The sequence below is a fragment of the Porites lutea genome, chromosome 1, assembly GCF_958299795.1.
Source record: "Porites lutea chromosome 1, jaPorLute2.1, whole genome shotgun sequence".
Lineage (NCBI taxonomy): Eukaryota > Metazoa > Cnidaria > Anthozoa > Scleractinia > Poritidae > Porites > Porites lutea.
The window spans coordinates 13,262,383-13,277,094 of NC_133201.1; the positions used below are offsets into that span (position 1 = coordinate 13,262,383).

Sequence of the window (14,712 nt, forward strand, 5' to 3'; positions counted from 1 at the left end):
ACCTTGAACTGTAGACCATAACAAATAAATATATGGCAGCACTCCTTCATACTTTATCTATCAATAGTTGGCACTACAGCTGCCCCCGCTCTGTATGTATCGTGGTCGGTCAATAGTCTTCTTGTTTGTGTAGCTCTTTAAAAAACATAGATTCATAATTGGATATTTTCACACATATTGCATACATAGATAAGAACACAAAACAAAAAGTTTCATGCAGTGATTCAGTTCGATTTTAAGCCAGCTCAGATAAAACCATTCCCCATTTCGAGAATACTTTATTCTAAAATATAAGCAAAGATTTGATTAGAAGTTGTAATTCTTCGCTATTTCTCTTTTACTTTTAATTTAAAATGTTTGATCACATTGCTCTTGGGCGTTCTAGTCATTTCACTTTTAAGACAATATGTTAATGAGAATTCGATGAAGAGAATTGTTTCATTATGATGGAAAGATATCTGTTGAAGAGCAGTATTCACCATTTTGCATTCCGCAAGAGATACTGAAAGCAAAGCTTATGCAACAATATTAGAAGGGGGCAGACAGACAAGGTGTGTTAGGGGATGCAAAAATAACAAATACTTGTGGTTATATAAATGTCACTTAAGATCTGAATAAGTTGAGTAATTCATAAGTTCTTTGGCAAGTCTTTCTTACATGTAGCTGAACCATACATTTATAACAAATATGGAAACCTTGGAGGTTTGGCTCTGTGGATTTGACCTTAAAGTGGAAATCAAAGTTCTATTGTAAGATGATACAAAATATTTTATTTCCTCAAATAAAAGCCATCCCTCTATTAACCACCTCCCTCAAATAAGAAATATTTTCTAGTAATAGTTGACAATACAGCTCCACCCCCTCTGTTTATTGTCGGTCAATAGTATTCTTGGTCATTGTGTAGCTCTTTGAAATATACCAATTCATGATCAAAGATTTTCACACATATTCTATACAGAAGGTGAGAGTAAAAACAGGAAACGAAAGGTTCTATGCACTGTTTCAGTTTGATTTACACAGCTATGATCTAAAAGCATTCTCTGTTTTGAGAATAGTTTATTTTAAACCATTACAAAAGATTTAATTATTAGAAGTTAAAGTTTTACAAACAGTTCATTTTATTTTCCTGAAATTAAGCCTTAGAAATTAAAAGGTTTGATCAATAATTGCTCACAGATGTCCTTCAAGGGATTAAGTATTAGAAATGGCTAGAACATGCCAAAGAGATAGAGAAAGAGATCAAAAATCTGTGAACTTGTGTCTGGCAAACTATCCAAGTGTTTATATACACAGTCATACACACCTTATAACCTCATTTCCGCTTAACGATGTAACATTTCCCAAGCATTCGTTATATAGAGGTGTTCGATATAGCAAACCCTCCACTTAACTAACACATTTCCCCAGTCCCTTTGCATGTTAAATCGAGGTTCCACAATGTACTTAAATACTTCGATCACTAAAACTCCTTTTAAAGTATATCATACAGCAGAGAAGTTGATAACGGATTTGTTGTTGTTCTTGTTGCAGGAAGACGGAAAGTTATTAATGAAAGAAGATCATTAGGAAAAATAAATATCAATCGTTTTTTTTAAAAAAATGGTGTATTAATTTGTAATTAAAAAAAAAAAAAACTTTTGAACGTCGTTTCTCCTCAGACAACAACTACTCGCACGTCCAAGTTCCTTACAGAGGCGTCTTCTCTATTTTCTAAACAACCATTTTTCGACTAGATTCTGTTTTTTAAGACCAGGGGATTTTTAGATAAAACTTCATTGACAATCATTATCATTAACCTCTCTCATAATATTGGGAAAGGCTTTTCGTTGTGCGTGGTTTGTAGAATCTCGTTTTTGACTCTCTTTTACTATTCATTCTAATTATTATTCTTTAAAAGTTCATATTTCAGTTTATTTGTTGCTTTGGTGCATGTATGTTCTTTCTATCCCCACATAACGGTGACGTGGGATCCTATTCACCACCGGTGTTTAGTTTTCTGTAAGCTAAAAATGAATTTAAGTAAAACCTTCATACACCAGGAAGGGTGGCTTCAGAAAAGAATAAGGCCCGAGGATGATAATTGGTGGTAGAAATGAATAGTCTGTTGAACGTTGTGCTTCCTCTTCGACAACAACTACTCAAACATTAGAGCTCGTTACAAAGCTTTCTCCTCTATTTTTATAAAAACCATTTTTCAATCACTATTGATTTTATTCACATTGAAATGTTGCGAGTTCTTAGGCGACGAAATGAAGAAAATTACTAGCTTTTTCAAGCCAAATGAAGGTGTGTAGTTGTTTTGAGTTGATAAAAGTTTTATATTTTTTCTTTCTCCTTTCGAATCAATGAAATATTCGATGGCAAGAAGAATTACATTACTTGAACAGTGAACGGCCATACTTAGAAATTTTTCAGATCACGTCAGTGTGGTATTTTCTATACTAAAATTGTAATCCCGTCTTTTCTTGCATTGAATCTGAACTGACCGTGTATGTTGGTCGTTTATTAGAGTTATCTGGGACTTCGTCAAAGTCCGTAAGCTCTGCAGAAAAGACGACAACTACTTGCAGTGAAAATGATGAGTTTTAGTTTGACCATTTAACATACAAATACTATGATTTTATTCCTTTTATTCCTTTTTTCGATTTTCAATATGAAAAAAATATTTTCAATTGTCAGCCCTCCCACTTTTCACCTTGCTCCGCGGTCCCTGGATTGTATTATGCTTTAGAACTTTACTTTTCAGCTTATTTGTTGCTTTAACGGAAAAGAGATATCTTGTGCTGCGTGGCCTGGGCATGAGCTGAAAACCGTGGTAAACGGGTCCACACTCTTTTCAACATCCATAGCACAGCATAAAGGAAAATCAAAGTGTCTCCGTAAAGTTGAGGACAGCAATATTGTACGCCGCTTTGACTAAAGCGGGATCCAACCTAGAGAATACTAGCGACGAATTATAGCATGTCACAGTTTGAAAGCTTATCAAAAAATGATGCCTTTACAAATGGTGTTCTCTGGAAAGAATTTCTTTTTTCGACATGACCGAGTATTTTGAAGTCAATGATTAAGAAAATTAACGTTTTGGAAAGTAACCTTTTTACCACCAGTTTTTAGCTTTCTGTTATCTTTAACAGAAAGACTGTTGATTGCATGGTTGAGAATAAACATTAAAAATTCTTAATACACAAAGACGGTTTCCTTCGGAGAAGAATACCAACGGTCAAAATGATAACTAGTGGTAAAATAGAACAGTCGGCTGAATGGTGTTTTTTCTATTCTACTCAAACTGTTTCAACGAGTCAAACGTCTGAACTCCTCCATTTTCTGAAAAACCGTGTTGCAAAAAGCATTTCTATTTTGTATACGTTTGGTGAATTCTTAGCGAAATCTTTGAAAATAACCCATTTAAATTTGTTACTGATAACGGAAAAGGCTTTTCAATGGACGTGGTTAGTAGAACCTCGTTTATGATCCTCCTTCACCATTCATTGAATTATTCTGTGTAAATCAATCCATATTTTAGTTTATTTGTCATTACAAGGTAAAAGAAGTTGAACTTGCTTTGATGCGTGTACTTTTTATCCGCAAATATAACGGTGACGTGGGTGTGTGGACATTCTTTCCAGGATAAAAAACGAAATCTACTGATAAAAAGAAAGACGAACGATTTCGACACCTAATCACCACCGATGTTTACCTTTCTGTAAGCTTGAAGTAAATTTAAATGAAAGCTTTATACACCAAGAAGGGTGGCTTCGGGAAAGAATAAGGCCCGAAGATGATACTAGGTGGTAGAAAAGAATAGTGACTGTCTGTTGAACGTTGTGCTTCCTTTGACAACAACGATTTAAACGTTCGAACTGCTTACAAAGCTATCTTCTCGATTTTCATAAAAAACATATTTCGTCGAGAATTGACCTTATTTACATTCAAATGCAGCAATTTTTTTAGGCTAAACTGTGAAAGATCTATTTCCTTTAAAACTCCTTTTTTATTAAGGGGAAAGGCTTTTCGTGGCGCGGTACATAGAGTCACATTTTTGACCCTCTTTTACCATTCATCATACTATTCTCAGGTTAACATTCATTGTATTATTCTTTAGAACTTTATTTTTTAGCTCGTATTTGTTTCTATAACTTAACAGTTATCTTTTACATGCGTGACCTAGGTATCCGCTGAAAGCCGTGGTAAACGGGTCCTCACTCTGTCCAACATCATCAGCACAGCATAAAGTTATTAAAGTGTTTCCGTTAGGTTGAGGACAAGCAACATTGTACGCCGCTTTGACTAAAGCGGGATCCACCCTAGAGAGTACTAGCGACGAATCATAGCATGTCGCAGTTTGAAAGTGTCAAAAAATGATGCCTTTAAAAACGATTTTCTCTTGAAAGAATTTCTTTTTTCGAAACGACCGAGTATTTTGAAGTCAATCATTGAGAAAACTAACATTTTAGAAAGAAACCTTTTTACCATCAGAGTTTTGCTCTATAACCAGAGTATAATACCATCAACTGACGTGATACAACTTACCTTGACTCTGAAGATGATCGCACAGGTTGTCGAAACATCAGTAAATGTCAATGTCAACAACAACAGTTCTATTCAGGACTACGGTTACTCGGACGATGAAACTCAACCTACTTTTGAAATGACTCCTGGATTTAAACCTTTCACATGATAATTAGTGGTAGAAAAGAATACAGTCGAACCTCTCGGTACGGACACCTCTCTAATACCGACTCCTCTCTATTACGGACAGTATCCAGTGTCCCGAGAAATTCTCATATATTTTCTTAAATAAACCTCCATAATACCGACTCTCTCTAATACGGACAACGGACACGAAATCTCGGCCCCAGAGAGTAATTTCATATAAACTTAACCTCTTTATTACGGATACTACTGTGATCAGGTGCCGATCCCGAATCCCGATCAGGTGAATCTGCTCAGGGTGAATCTCGTTTTTGACCCTCTTTTACCATTCTTTGTATTATTCTTTAAAACAATGTTTGTCAGCTTTTTTAACTTAAGAATCATCTTGTACATGTGTGACCTTGGTACCCACTTAAAATCGTGCTGTAAAAAAATAAAGGGTCGACAATCTTTCCAACATCACTAAAAGGAAATTAAATTGTATTTTATCAGTTTGATTACAAGCAATATTGTATGCCGATTCGACTTAAGCAGGATCCATTTTCTTTTCGAAGAATTATAGCATGTCTCATTTTGTTAGTATTAAAAGTTCATGTCTTTAAAAAAAGTGTTTTGAAAGAAAATCTATTCTTGACATGATAGAGTAGGTTTAAGTCAATAATTAAGCAAAACTAACGTTTTGGAAACCTGTTCACCACCGGAGTTTGGCTTTCTAAAGAGCTTTAACAGAACTGACTATCGATTGCATCGGTGATAACTAAATTCAAAACACCCTTCTTAGAAGAGGTGTGGCTTCGGAGAAGAGTAAGTCCGGCCGAAGATGATAAGTGGGAGTAAAAAAGATTATAATAAGATTCCAACACCCTTTTATTTTTCATATTTTGGATTAACTTTTACAAATATTTGCGTGAACCTTTTTATCACATAAAACGAGAAGGTAAGACGTCCTTTTTTGGCTTCATAAGCAATCGGAAAAGTTGTTTTGGTCAGTTTGCCAACGGCAAGAAAATCTACATCGACTCAAGTTTGCACCCAAAATCAGATATTCATTATTTGAAAAAGGTTCTTTTGAAGGAAAGACTCCATCCATGACATCTACTAAGTTACTATGGGCATTTCACTTCACTCTGCTGCCTACGTAGGTGACAGCGCTGTTTTATTTTTATTCCTTCATTGAGATCCGAGCCAACAGGCGTTAATAAGGCGGCGCAATGAGTAGAAGGACAAGGAGTCTTTATAACATCAGTGGCTTTCTTACAGAGATGGCGAAGACGGCTTAGGACACGTTTTGGTTACCTTTTTCTTTGGCCGAAAGTCGAGACAGCTGACTAAAACTGAGGAAAAGCGTAACAATTAAAATTAGCCCAGGTAATACTGAAAGCATCAACAGCTGTGGCACCAGGTTCTCGATGCCATGAAACTAAACTATCAGACTTGGCATTAAGCCTTGATGCAATAAAAAGTAGATTACATGAACGAAGGTCAAGCCTGCGTTAGGTCATTAACTTTTGAGACCACTCCAAGTAAGATGGATCAAGTAAAGTCTACGGCCAATGGTCTCAATCATCCATAAACCCGTCACAAAACCACTTTCTGATAAAAACAATGGGACCAAGAGGCAATTCTGAAGGATAAATCCAGATTGGTAACGGGAGAATGATTTTAGCCATTGCTGCACCATGGTGGTTCGGTGACAGATTTGCACATTAACTACACCACGGATACGAAATACTGCAAGATCACCATTCAGAAACTAAAAGAACAGCTCATATCACTAAAAATTTTAGGTTTTTTCGTGTAATGCGTGATAAAATAGTTTGTGGGTCCTAGAGAGTCGATTATATACGATTTTAAAACGTGGTATTCCACAGTGCTATGAATTGCCCTCTATTACAACGTTCCCCATGGTATTGTACCCTATTTTTGACTGCTTTCTTAAGTGGAATGTTATTACAAAGCAAAACGAAAATTGAGACTGATCACAGGTTAGCCAACGTCTGCAATCATTCACAGTCGACAGTAAGAGTCGACAGTTAATCTTGCGCAAGTCAAGACAGAAAGATATCTGTTGAAGAGCAGCATTTACCATTTTGCATTCCTCAAGAGTTACTGAAAGCAACGTTTATAAGACCTTGTCAAGGTTATTGACGCCATCTTGAGTAGAACAGTAGGCAAACGTGTGAGAAAATTACAGTGTTTGTATAAGAATCTAAAGTCGAATGATTTCCGTAAAACGGCTGTTCTGAAAAAAATATGAATTGTAAGCAAAGGATTGTACTAAAAAAAAATTTGACGCTCGGTTCCTGCGCTTTGAATTTCACTAGAGGCTTGCTTTAGCTTTTCCATATATTTGTCTGCATGGTCTGTAATAGTAATTTCCCGGACTTTCTTACAGACAAATGTATAGAAAATTTTAAAAAGTGGTTCTACAAGTAGGTCTTCTAGCGCATGTAACACCCTCAATATTTTTCAGTAGAATCCTTAGGAGTGAAGCTTTAGTTTACAGTTCATAATTTTGTTTTTTGGCAGCTAATAACATGAGGGAAATAATGAAGAATTACAAGTCAAGTCAAGTCAAGTCTCTGCTTATATTTTAGAATGAAATATTCTCGAACCTGAAAATGTTTTGCTCTGAGATGCTTAAAATCGAACTGAATCAGTGCATGAAACTTTTCGTTTCCAGTTCTTATCTCACCTTTTCTATGGAATATGTGTGTCCATAATGAATCGGTATATTTTAAAGAGCTATACAAACAAGAAGACTATTGACCAACCACGATACATACAGAGCGGGGGCAGCTGTAGTGCCAACTATTACTAGATAAAGTATGAAGGGGTGCTGCAATATATTTACTTTGTAATAGTCTACAGCTAAAGGTTGCTTCTTTATTTCCGTATTAAAACGGAAATCGACAGATCAGACGCCAACGCGCCTCCTTGTCATGTCATGGTAGCTTGCCCTTGATCATGGAAAAAAAGAATGTGTTATCTTTTTTATGATGGTCAACTCAGTAGTACAATAAATATGTTAGCTTGCTCGCAAATTAAACGCTTTTCTCATTCCAGAAAATCTGAGGAAGTTTATATATTGATTGACATATTTCTTTTCCAATAAATACACCATTATAAATAGTATATATTAATATCTCTTTAAGCCATTTACTCTTTCTCCTCCTCCTCCTCTTCCGTTTCAAAGATCACTTTTTGGACGCCGGTTAATGACATTTCAGCTGTTTCCAGTTTTTTCACTACCAATTTCTTGTGGTATAATGTAGCAATCTCTTCTTCCAACTTTTGGAATTTAGTGTACTGTGCGTTAAGCTCAGCTTCCTCACTACGAATCTTAGTATCTAGCTTTCTTATATGATCGTCCATTTATACTATTGGTTAGATAAATCCTGTAAGCTGCTCAGTGGAATCCAAGACTTAAAGTCGTCACTATAACCCAATCATTTCACAAGAGCTTGTTTTCGGAATACATCTGTTTTGTCTTCAGTAATTCAGGGTCATAAAAGCTCCCTTGTGTATTTCCTCCTTATTGAGATCCTTTTTTAGCTTTAATCATGTTTAATCTGTAGGTGATTGGATTTGTACGTACTTATCCTAACTTTATCACCAACCTTGCACCTAGGTTTAGATGACAATTGCTCCATATCTTCATACAGACTGAAATACACGGCACTTTCATACTTCTTTTACTAACTTCTACAGGTGTCATTTTAATGGAGCTGTGTTTGGTGATACTGGCTCAGTATTTTCGGTAGTATTTTGAGATATTGGGTATTACCCTGGACAGTAAACTGCTTCCACATTTTGGTTTCAATTGTACGGTTCCATCTTTCACAAACACTAGATTTTTCTTCATTCTCAGTTGAGTATAGTGTTATGTCATTCGTTTCCAACAGTTCCTTATGGAACGCCAACACCGTCACGTGTCTTCCGATGAGTATTATATGCATTCGGGACACCATTATGTCTAGTACTCATACCTTTATGAGCGGTCCATCAATGAATATATTGACATATTTTCCTTATATACGGAGTCCATTAACAAATATATTGCGCGCCTACTGTGATATACTTAGTGTATTTTTCATTATATGGCGTGCTTTTGTCGATATGTACAGTGCACGTTTTAATATGTGTTGTCAAAACTTCGTTATATGTGGTTCATTTTCTTATCGTTTGGCTTTACGTTCACTACGGTTGACTGCTTGTGGACCTTAAGGTGGCTCGACTGGATTTTTTGGGGGGGATACCTCCCAAGTTTGAGCATTAACTACGTCGCCATAAGTAACGATATGGGAAAAAGATTACCACAACTGTATTATATAAAGATGAAAATTTCTTATGATCTGGGTTTTATTGCAATCAGAGTCGCCATAGCAACGTAACGACGCCATTACGTTTTTTATTTATCTTTGTGTTTCTCTGTACCAAGAGTTTTTTTAAGAAATCGCTTAAGGGAGTTTGTACCTGCCATAATTGCCTCAATTATATCAAAGTTTGAACAAATTTTATGAGAGCGTTTTCGAAATATTTTGAAACGAAGTTTTAAGCATCATAAAAACAGTGAAATAGCATGCTATAAGCTTTGGAAACGCAGCTTCATCTTATAGTGGTTTGATTCCATTGAAAACTGCGTACAAGAAAAGAAGGGAATTGCTCTGGGCGATCGCGTGTAAGAAGGATTTTATTAACTTGCATTCCGCTGCTTTTGTATAGTTTCTGCACGTAATTTGGCCTATTCCTACAATTTTCGCATTTTTTAAAAAACCGCTCGATAAATTTTTTTTATAAATTTGACAATCCCGATATCAATTGCCAATAAATATACCCTACAAGTTTCAAGAACATTGAAAACAGAGAAGACTTTTAAATAGGGCGTCAAATATAAACAATTTTTCCCCCAGGTTTTGTGTTTACAAGTGAGCGTTCTCATTATTCACTGGCATTGTTTCCAAGTTTCATATGCACGTGCACATTTAGCAAAAAGAAATAAATTTGCATCAAAAAGAGCTCTCGATTACTTTCGCAAGAAATATCCGGAATATGCTAATAACTGGCTTGTGTCACAGATAGCAGTGAGAGCCGAGACGGTGAACGAACGTCACGGCTCATCTTGTAGGATGCAATTCTTAGTTATCTTACTCGAGTTACAACATCACAGAAACTCTCACAAAGAGTCAATGTGATGTTATAATATATCACTAATTTCTTTACCTGGTTATTAGCATATTCGGGAGATTTAACCGAGGGTCCTTTTTGATGCAAATTCTATCTTTTTGCTAAATGTGCACGTGTATAAGAAACTTGGAAACAATACCAGTGAATAATGAGGACGCTCACTTGTAAACACAAAATCTGGGGGGAAAATTGGTTATATTCGAGGCCCTATTTAAAAGCCTTTTCTGTTTTCAATGTTCTTGAAACTTGCAGGGTATATTTATAGACGATTGATCTCGGGATTGTCAAATTTATAAAAAAAATTTATCGAGCGGTTTTTTGAAAAATGCGAAATTTGTAGGCATGGACCAAATTACGTGCAAAAACAGTAACAAAAGCAGCTGAATGCAAGTTACTAAAATTCTTCTTACTCGCGATCGCTCGGAGCATTTCTCCTCTTTTTTTGTACGCAGTTTTCAATGGAATCAAACCACTATGAGATGAAGCCGAGTTTCCCAAGCTTGTCATTTTCTTAAAAATTTAGCTAATTGTGTGGATAGCATGCTATTTCACTGTTTTTATGATGCTTAAAACTTCGCTTCAAAATATCTCAAAAACGCTCGCATAAAATTTGTTCAAACTTTGCCATAATTGAGGCAATTATGGCAGGTACAAACTCCCTTAAGCGATTTCTTAAAAAAAACTCTTGGTACAGAGAAACACAGAGATAAATAAAAAACGTAATGGCGTCGTTACGTTGCTATGGCGACTCTGATTGCAATAAAACCCAGATCATAAGAAATTTTCATCTTTATATAATACAGTTGTGGTAATCTTTTTCCCATATCTTTACTCATGGCAACGTAGTTAATGCTCAAACTTGGGAGGTATCCTCCCCAGAAAATCCAGTCGAGCCACCTTAACGCAGCATTGAACTCCAGCAGCAATGTTATGAGCAGTACAAAAAGTTTGATCAGCAAACTTTCTGATGATATACCCACAATGCATCGCAGGAATATTAGTTTGGTCGTGACTAGAATGGATACTCCAAAATCAGGTATCCGCTTGGAGACTGGAACTGAATAAAATTATTTTTCGGCAAATCGCTCCGACTCTTTACGACCTTGTTGTGATGAAACACTAAGTATACAAAGACTGAAGAAGGCTAAGATGAGAATGGTTACTCCAAAATATGGATCAAAGCCTACATAGAGGTTAGTTGTTTTTCACGTTCTTTGTAAGAATTTAGTGCAAGGAGCAAACAATGTCTGTTACAGTACCACTTCCGCGACTGCCGTGTAAAGCTTATTCATAGCAAAGTATCTGTTTGGATAGCTCAGAATAAGGTGGATACTTCAGAATAAGAATGGCCAAAATATGGAAGTTTTGGCCATCTGGATTATTATTACTGAACTTCCCAATATAAACATGATTGTTACGTTTACAAAGAGGGTACAAATACAGTTAAGGTCAGTTAACCATCTTGTAATTTTATGGGTTAGTTGATTCCAAGTGTTAACAATAGTAAAAAACACATAAGGGACCTGTCATTTATTAGAGGCGGGGGAGGGCTGGTGCAATTGGGGGGAGGGTCATTAAATTTTATGTAGCCAAAAAGGGGAGGGTCACCAAAAATTTAAGCTGGGCTTTGGGGAGGGCCATACCATTTTTAGCAAACATTGCTGTTCACTTAAAATAAAAATAAATCAACAAATAAAATATATTATTTAACAAACAAGTCCCTTGCACATTAAGCATTTTAAACTTTCATAATGATCAACCTGAACTACCCAACAACCCTACATGTACGTCTTTTTCTTGATTTGTTTTTCAACAGCAACACACTGCGAAACATGTCTTTGCATTGATCAAGTTTCTCATTAAGATATTTCAATTCACTGTTTACTCTTTTTTTAGCTTCATCAAGCCTTGTAATAACAGCTTCATCAAACGATTTAGAATACTCTTCTCCTCGTATAAAATTACCAGTCTTTGAGTGAAACAGGGTGTTAAGGTGAGCTTTAATGTGTCTATCCATATCTAATATGTCCTCTAGTAACTCACTGAGCTTCATAATGTTCGCCCTCAGTATTAACTAATCAGCTGGGACAAGAACATAATCGGTCATGTAAAATTTTCCAGCAACACCAGGATTGTTCGTGCTCAATATTGCTTCAATGCATGAGGTGATCTTAGATACCTGTTCCTGAATGTCGTATTGGTGCCTCCCTTCATCACAAAGTAAAAGTTGATCTCTTTTAATAATCCCTGTCATATCTTTTAGCGTGGGGAGGGTCATAACTATTTTGGGCCATACAAGGGGGAGGGTTACATTTTTTTCTGCAGGAAATTGGGGGAGGGCATAAAAAAAATTCACCTGGGATAAAGAATTGCACCAGCCCTGCCCCCACCCTCTAATAAATGACAGGTCCCTAATTTACTTTAGGTCATACTTCTTGTAGCTTGGTGATCACTATTACAAGCTCAAGTTTCTAAAAAAAAAATGGTTCTGCAGATTGTATTAGTGTAGTGTCTCTGTATAGCTCTGAAATAGGACCTGGAGCCTACAGTGGCAGATCGGAACCTTCAGATAAGAAGAGGGGTGGGGCAGGGGAGGGGTGGAGGATTCTCACCAGACCTTAAGGTGGCGGGAAGGAACCACTCATTCAGACCTTAAGGTACGGAGGAGCTCAATCTAGAAAAGAATTTTCTTGGCACTGTTGTCCTCAATTTGATCTAGAAATATGGAGGGCCGGGGACCTCCCTAGATCTACTGCTGGCATCTGTCAGCCCACCCATGTTCACCTGCTATCTTTTTACATTTACTAGAAACTATAGTATCAATTCAAATTATTTATCCTAAATATTAGGATTTTTGCAAAATTATTTATAGTTGCTTTTTTGCAATTGTATTTTGTTTTGTTTTGTTTTTTTCAAATCCTAGGAGCCTCATTGTCACCGAACTCTCTGCCTTCCATACCCTATTCCACACTGAACTTTCTGACAACAGTCCTCAGCCAAGTGGTACCATCATGGTGTTGAAAAGTGTGGAAATAGATCCTGTTGATCCTGGGATGAATTCTTTTTCTTTTTCTTCCCCCTTCCTCCACTCAAGGGGGGAGGGGGGAAAGGTGTTTTCCTTCCCCTCCCTGTGACCTATTACCTATTTCCTTGATTGCCTTCTGAGCTCCTGATGAGACAAGACCTTCAGGATTAAGCTGGTTATGGGCTATTTTTTGTTTTTCACTCAGTATGGTGAGCTTATCATAAATTTAAAATGGAATAAAAATGATCATGCAGGTATATCCATGTTGCAGCTGTAACAGGAGGAGGAGTTGGAGGTCCGGAGGGTGTTGCAGTCAAATGCTTGTGAGGAACAGAGAAACCAGTTGGAGAAAGAAATGAAGAAATGAAGAAAATTGGAGAAGGCTTCAAGAGAAATAGCAAATAAAATGAAAAAAAAAAAAAAGAAAAAAAGAAAAAAGAAAACAGGAAAAAAAACAACAATTTTCATTGAGGCCAAGCAGTTGGCTGCTCAGTTGCATGTCTGGGTAGCTTGACCATTTGGTTAATAAAACTCTCAAAACCACAAACAAACCACTCTAAGAATTTGATAAAATGTGTAAAAAAAAATTGTTTATTACTTTTATAAAAATAAAGTTGTTTGTTTACAATTCTACAACCATTTTTTCATTTCTTCCTTTTCCCATAATTCTTTCCTCTGTTTTACTTTCCTTTTACTCTTTCTCCACTTCCACAATGTGCTTTTATGTACCCTCTATACCTGGGGTGGAAAGTTACCTGAAAATTTGAAATTAGCCATGCATTAAATAAAGCTTCCATTATAATCATTCTTTCAGGAAATAAAGCTGCTACTTTGGCGGTAATTCTAAAAAGCACTGTGTTCCACGATACAGTGCCTTGATTCAGCAAAGAAGCCTTGACCCTTTTGTTTTAAAGGTTAAAGATTTTCTTTTGGTAGCAGAGAAAGGCCCCCAGTTCAGTGCATTACAAATAATTATCACCTACAAAGTTATCTATTATCTAAATTAAAAAGGAACAACCAAATCATTTCCTTGTGGTACCTGCCTAATAACAAAATGAATAACTAAAATACTGGAAAAAATTAATAATAATTATTGAAGTAGGGTATATCCAGGCCGTTTTAGCTTAACAATTAAAAACAAAAAACACAACGTAAGTCATTCTCATTTCTATTTTTGTCAAAAAATGGAATTTAGGACGTATTTTGTTTATTGTCATACATTCTCTTATAAATTCAAAGTCCAACAAACTCCTTCAGAGTTTGGGCTACCTGTGGATGGGGCTGACATTTCATGACAGGATGGACAATAAAGGGGCTGCATTTTCAACACCTTCAATGTGACTGGAAATTACGAAGGTTCACACAGCAGATTCAGGAATACAAAATGACTAACTTGGAATCACATAGTTTACATTTGCCAAAAGTAGCTAACGTTGGGCCTTTTGGTCATAGAAAAGACTGTAAAAGGATTTGGGTTCTGGTTGGCAAATTGTGCCAGATACCCAGCGCACCAAAAGGTTGACCCGAGTATCCCACAGGTTGTGAGGGTCACTTTGGTTTTTATAATCTCATAAAGTACCCATTCTTCTCACACTAAACTAAACAGCAACTTACCACTTAAAAGTGAAAAAAAATCAACCATAATATAATATAAGAAAACAGAAATAGTTTATGTTGAGCCATATATTCTACAACTGTCTGCTATCCCTGGGGGGGGGGGGGGGTACTCCCTTATATGGCCTCCATGGAGATGTGCCGCTGGACAGGGTATGGTTTTGGTCCTCTCTGTCCTGAACAGGGTATATAGTTTGGCACAAGTTATAAACAGGGTGTTTTATGCATGATCG

At 36.4% G+C, this 14,712-nt stretch overlaps 1 long non-coding RNA gene across 1 annotated transcript; it reads left to right on the top strand.

Moving 5' to 3' along the window:
* The first annotated feature begins 10,895 nt into the window (after positions 1 to 10,895).
* Positions 10,896 to 13,436, top strand: LOC140935349 (uncharacterized). Its single transcript, XR_012165192.1, has 3 exons — positions 10,896 to 11,033; positions 11,737 to 11,833; positions 13,137 to 13,436. It is a non-coding gene; the product is annotated as an uncharacterized lncRNA (long non-coding RNA).
* The last annotated feature ends 1,276 nt before the right edge of the window (positions 13,437 to 14,712 follow it).